General features: G+C 42.9%; 1 protein-coding gene across 7 annotated transcripts in view; it reads left to right on the top strand.

Moving 5' to 3' along the window:
* Positions 1–6,390, top strand: part of LOC109937043 (sterile alpha motif domain-containing protein 9-like) — a 30,551-nt gene that overhangs the window by 6,289 nt on the left and 17,872 nt on the right. For 6 of the 7 annotated variants that reach the window (XR_007265749.1, XM_048618019.1, XM_048617996.1 and 3 more), the window contains exon 3: positions 5,773–5,833. The exons of the other annotated variant lie outside the window; for it this stretch is intronic. The gene's annotated coding sequence lies outside the window, so the exon portion shown is untranslated. The remainder of the gene's footprint in view (positions 1–5,772; positions 5,834–6,390) is intronic. 7 annotated transcript variants of the gene reach the window in all.

Genomic DNA, 6,390 nt, shown 5'->3' with positions numbered 1-6,390 from the left:
AGGAAGGCTTCCTGCTCCTCTGATGCTGCTTGGCCTGCTGTGTTCATCCAGCTCTGCACTTTGTTATCTCAGATTCTCCAGCATCTGCAGTTCCTACTTTCTCAGGCCAAGTACGGTTCAGTTGAGAGACAAAGAGAAATATAATATGGGCAAAGTGAAAAAAATGAGAAAAAATGACAATTAAAATAGAACATAACTCAAAATGTTTTTCCTGTGTTTCCCTCTTATGGGGAAGTACCTGGCCTGTACCTGAAAAATTTCTTACTTCAATAGTAACCAAGTAGTAAAAGCTAGGACAAAGTTTGTATATAGCTTATGGGTACTGGATAAGGTCAGAATGCAACTGAAAGGCGGCCAGGAAAGATAGAGCTAACGGAAGGTCCATGATAGGATGGGAGGCAGGAGAAATTAAATGTTTGTAGGCATGATGGTACAAGGCACTAAAGGTTGATAATGGAACATGTAACAGAAGATTCCTGACTGTTTCTCCACTTAAACTGGACTAGGAACGGTGTGAATTACCCCAATGGGGTACTGAGCTCAGAGCTCAAAACTAAAAAAGTAGGAGGGCTCATGTGAGGGAAAACTTATGAAAATATAATGAGCAAAGTCAAGGTCATGAACCAGTGCAACAGCTTGGGTGAAGACATGTTCAGTAAACTCTCTGGTATCTGGCAGATGTAGGGTATGAGGGCTAATGGCTAGTTGAATCTGCAAGTTGCATGGGAAATACAAGTGGCAGCAGGGATAACTCAACTTGTTGCTGCCACAAGATGTGATTTAAAGATGGTAGAGTCCCCATTACCCAGATCCCAAGCATCCAGAATTCTCTTTTTCTATCTCAGATGCTGGTTGAATGAGAATTCTGGATGCTTGCAATCCTGATAACAGGGATTTTACTGTAGTTAAGAAGAAGAAGAAATGACCATTTCCAAAAGATGCATCTTTTTTAACAGCAACAATGAGGACAAATCAAGAAAAAATAACTAATAAGTTAAAATTAAATGTTATCTGAATCCATGAAGTGTTCCCAAGATGATAGACAAATTAGTGGCACAAATAGAGATACATAGATTTGGTCTAATCAGCATTACAGAAAACATGGTTGTTTTCAACCCTGCCAGTCTCAGCATTCAACAGACCATCCTTCCTTAGTTCTGCCACCTGTGTGATGCCAACACCAAAAACGTCTTCTCTCCCATTGTCTGTCAGCATTCCAAAGGGGCTGTTCCCTCCATGATGCCCGGTCTGTTTCACCATCTGCTCAGTACTCCTCCCATTGCTACAGAACATGTCCATGCATGCACAGAAGGTGCAAGATCCACCCTTTCACCTCCTACTTTGTCACCATTCAAGGCCCTAAATACTTCCTGATGAAATAGTGATTTGCTTATACTTCTGTACTTGTATTTCTCTGTATTTGCTGCTCACATTGTAGGCTCTTCTGTATTGGAGAGATCAAAGCAGTTTGTATGGTCGCTTTGCCGAACATCCGTATGTAGCCCACAAGAGTGACTCCAAGCTTCTGGTCCACTGAATTCTCCATCCCTCTCCCACTCCAATCTTTCTGTCCGTTGTCTTCTATGCTGTCCTAATGCAGCTCATTGTAAGCTTGAGGGACAGCACTTTGTCATTTTGAACCCTGAAGCCATTCACTCTCTGGTATAATGATTTCATATCATAGCCTGTACCCCTGTTCTGTTTTTTCTTTGGTTCAACGGTGTCTTTGGTAATGACTATGTTTCCCACTTACATTTCCGAAAGATGCATCTTTCTTAACAGCAACAATAACATGCATAGGTAGTCCTTGATTTACAAACGTCCAATGTGTGAATGCTCGTACTTATGAACATGATCTCATACAGGGGTGTAATTTTAAATACCCAGCATACAAAGAAATTCTGTACTCATATCAGCTCCTTTGCATTGTCTGGCATTGTGTTCTGACTTGCGTACAAACTGATTTCCAAACAGACTCCACAACAGAACCCAATCACAAACCGGGGACTGCATGTATTTACATAGGACCTTTAACATGAGTCATTCCAAGAGGCTTCACAGCAGCATGAAAGAAAGAAGTATGACAATGAGCCCTATAAGTAGATGTTAAGCAAGATGATCAAAAACTTAGGTGAAAAGGAGGAATGTGAGGTTGAGAAGCAGAGATATAGGGAGGAAATCCCTCTGCCCAGGACCTTGGTAAATGAAGCCATGGCCAACAATGAATTTGAAGAACACACACTTATCGGAAAATTGTGGAACTGGAAAAGATTACACAAAGAGGAAGGGAAACACCATGGAAACAAGTATGACAATTGTAAAGACATCACTTGACTGGGAGCTAATGTAAGTAAAGCAAGCACAGGGATCATCAGGGAATAGGATTTGCTGTGAGCTCAGAAACAGGCAGCTGGGTTTTGGGTGAACTCAGATTTTCAGAGTGTAGAATATTAGAGATCAGTTCCGAAAAAATATTTCCTTTTATCACCGCTGCTAATGCCCGTGACCCACAACTTTAGAAACACATCTGACTATTTTTTGAGCAATGCATTCAACTTTCTGAGCTGTTTTCCCTACCTTAACTATTGGTGCCACTTTCTTGATCTTTCGATTTAGCCTTGGACAATATTTCTTCTTCAGCCATATATCCAATTCCCTTTTGGAAGTTACGACTGAATATGCTTCCACCACTTTCTAGTAGTGTGTATTTTTAAAAATTCTCCTCACCTTTACTATATTCCTGTTGCCAATTATTTAAACTTGTGCCTCCTGGCTACCAATCCCCCAGGAAGTAGAATCAATTTCTTATTATTCTTGTGCATTCTCTGTTATATGTTTTATTATAAATTGGCTGTGTAACTTTTGTAATGTTTGTTTTACTATTTACTCTTATTTAGAAAATATAAACTCTAGTTTATAGCCTACACCACAGTTGATTCAAACAGTTTTTGAAGTTCAGCAGTTTCCAAAAAAAACTCAATATATTGAAATAAACTGAGAAATTAAACTTTCTGGCTAATTCCTGAGTATCTTACAGCCCCCACTTATTCTCTCTTCAATGCTCTTCCATCAGGAAGAATATACAAAAATTTGAAAACACATACCAACAGAGTCAAGAACAGCTTCTTCCCTGCCGTATCCAACTTATGAACAGATCTGTGATATAATCAGAGTTGATCTTCCTCTGCACCTTCTCTGTAGCTGTAACACAATATTCTGCATTCTGTTCTCCCTGATGTATTTGTGTAAGGTATGATTTGCCTGGATAGCATACAAAACAATATTTCTCACTGTATCAGGATGGTGTCAAGTTTCTTGAGTTGTTGGGGCTGCATTCATCCAGGCAAGTGGGAAGTATTCCATCACACTCCTGACTTGTGCCTCGTAGATGGTGGACAGACTTTGAGGAGTCAGGAGATGAGTTACTCGCCGCAGTATTCCCAGCTTCCGGCGTGCTCTTGTAGCCACTGTGCTAATGTGGCGAGTCCAGTTGAGTTTCTGGTCGATGGTAACCCCCAGGATGTTTCGATTCACTCCACGTGATATCAAGAAACGGTTGGAGACACTGGATACTGTAAAGGCTACGGGCCCTGACAACATTCCGGCAATAGTACTGAAGATTTGTGCTCCAGAACTTGCCACTCCCTTAGCCAAGCTGTTCCAGTACAGTTACAACACTGGTATCTACCCAACAATGTGGAAAATTGCCCAAGTGTGTCCCGTACATAAAAAGCAGGATAAATCCAACCCGGCCAATTACCACCCCATCAGTCTCCTCTCGATCATCAGTAAAGTGACGGAAGGTGTCATCAACAGTGCTATCAGGCAGCACCTGCTCAGCAATAACCTGCTCAGTGATGCCCAGTTTGGGTTCCACCAGGGCCACTCAGTTCCTGATTTCATTACAGCCTTGGTTCAAACATGGACAAAAGAGCTGAATTTCAGAGGTGAGGTGAGAGTGACAGCCCTTGATATCAAGGCTGCATTCGACCGAGTGTGGCATCAAGGAGCCCTAGCAAAACTGGAATCATTGGGTATCAGGGGGCAAACTCTCCAGTGGTTGGAGTCATACCCGACACATAGGAAGATGGTCGTGGGTGTGGGAGGTCAATCGTCTCAGCTCCAGGACATGTCTGCAGGAGTTCCTCAGGGTAGTGTCCTAGGCCCAGCCATCTTCAGCTGCTTAATCAATGACCTTCCCTCCATCATAAGGTCAGAGGTGGGGCTGTTTGCCAATGTTTGCACAATGTTCAGCCCCATTCATGACTCCTCAGATACTGAAGCAGTCCATGTTCACATGCAACAAGATCTGGACAATATCCAGGATTGGGCTGACAAGTGGCAAGTGTCATTCACGCCACACAAATGCCAGGCTATGACCATCACCAATAAGAGACAATCTAACCACTGTCCATTGACATTCAATGGTGTTACCATCACTGAATTCCCCACTATCAACATCCTGGGGGTTACCATTGACCAGAAACTCAACTGGACTCACCACATTAACAGAGTGGCTACAAGAGCAGGCCGGAAGCTGGGAATACTGCGGCGTGTAACTCATCTCCTGACTCCTCAAAGCCTGTCCACCATCTACAAGGCACAAGTCAGGAGTGTGATGGAATATTCCCCACTTGCCTGAGAAGCAACTCAAGAAGCTTGACAACATCCAGGACAAAGCAGCCCGCTTGATTGGCACAACATCCACAAGCATTCACTCCCTCCACTACCGCAGTTCAGTAGCATCAGTGTGTACTATCTACAAGATGCACTACAGAAATTCACCAAAGATCCTCAGACAGCACCTTCCAAACCCACGACCACTTTTATCTAGAAGGACAAGGGCAGCAGATATTTGGGAACACCACCACCTCCAAGTTCTCCTCCAAGTCACTCACCATCTTGACTTAGAAATATATCGCCATTCCTTCACTGTCGTTCGGTCAAAATCCTGGAATTCCCTCCCTAATAGCATTGTGGGTCAACCTACAGCAGGAGGTATGCAGCGGTTCAAGAAGGCAGCTCACCGCTAGCTTCTCAAGGGCAACTAGGGATGGGCAAGAAATGAGGGCCACCCAGCGATGCCCACATCCCACAAAATCAATCGAAAAAAAAGTCTTGATATATGTGAATATGAAACCAATTCAAATCAAATCATTAGATACTTTTATATTTTTAAGTCATAATCAATTAATTATAGTGAATGAGGTTGAGTGTATGGGGAAGATGCTGATGGTGAAAAAATAGGTAAAGATTTCAACAAAGGACCATGAAATCCACCTGAATTATATAATCTTTTGTTTGGGTGATTGTAAATCTGGACAGTGGAAGATAAATGCTGCTGTTGAACCAATTAGAAAGCAAATATTATGCTGTGCACTACTAGAATTATTTTCAGTTGATCACAAATCTCAAATGTTTCACTTAGAACAGTTGGAGAGTTATTTTGGAAGCATATTGTTGTCACCTTGAGTAGATTTGTTGTTCTTTTTGCCTCAAAAAGATTGCCACAGTCAGCAAGTGTATAAAGCATCGTGAAATAAAGTATCAAGGTATGCAGGCAGTTGAACCAGAGATATTTCCCCTGGGCATTTCCTATCGCATTATGGAGATGGCATTAATCAAAAAGTAGAATAGTGGGAGTCTGAAATAGAAACAAAACATGCTGGATGTACTCAGCAGGCACAGTAGCATCTGCAAGAGGTTCCACATTTTGGCTGCAATTCCTGTATTATCAGTTGATTGATACTTACCTTGTGTTTTCCCATCAAGATTGAAAGGCGAGAACTCTGAGATCAAGATTCACGGCTGAACTCCCATTATTCTGGACACAGTAAGTCCCTGCATAACGTTGCCCTGTTTTAAGACATTTTTCTTTAATGTCACAGATATGATAGGGCCAGAGTGTATACTTAACAACAGAATATCTGTCATTGTGTTTCTTGCATCAGGTGGATGGAGCATGTGTGAACTGAGCAGCCCCTCTGGCTCACTGAGCCATCCACTCCCTGATCATCCCACAAGCTGAAACCCTCTTTCCGGATCTCTCTGCTGGCTGCCCACCCAGCTCTGTGAAATTCCCAGTCTTTCATCTTCTGGCTTGCCAACAGTCTCACTCATTCCTGCTGTGTCACTGCTGTATCCTCTTGTTCACGGCCTCTCTTCCTGACGGTCCCAAGCACAAACCCTTAAATGCCCCTCTCCATAAACATTGCTCACACTGAAGGGAAGGGATGGAGCGCCGGACAGAGCACAACTGAAAAAGCATAAGAGGATTAGGGAATAGAATGACCAGGAGGGTCAACAGGTGGGAGGTTTGGCAAGTGGGATGGACAGAGAGCAGGATGGACAGTGAGGGAGATGGACAGTGAGGGAGATGGACAGTGAGGG

This window comes from Rhincodon typus, chromosome 2, assembly GCF_021869965.1.
Source record: "Rhincodon typus isolate 14 chromosome 2, sRhiTyp1.1, whole genome shotgun sequence".
Lineage (NCBI taxonomy): Eukaryota > Metazoa > Chordata > Chondrichthyes > Orectolobiformes > Rhincodontidae > Rhincodon > Rhincodon typus.
Note: the sequence above shows the minus strand (reverse complement) of the source record. Positions and strands in the feature narration are given on the sequence as shown.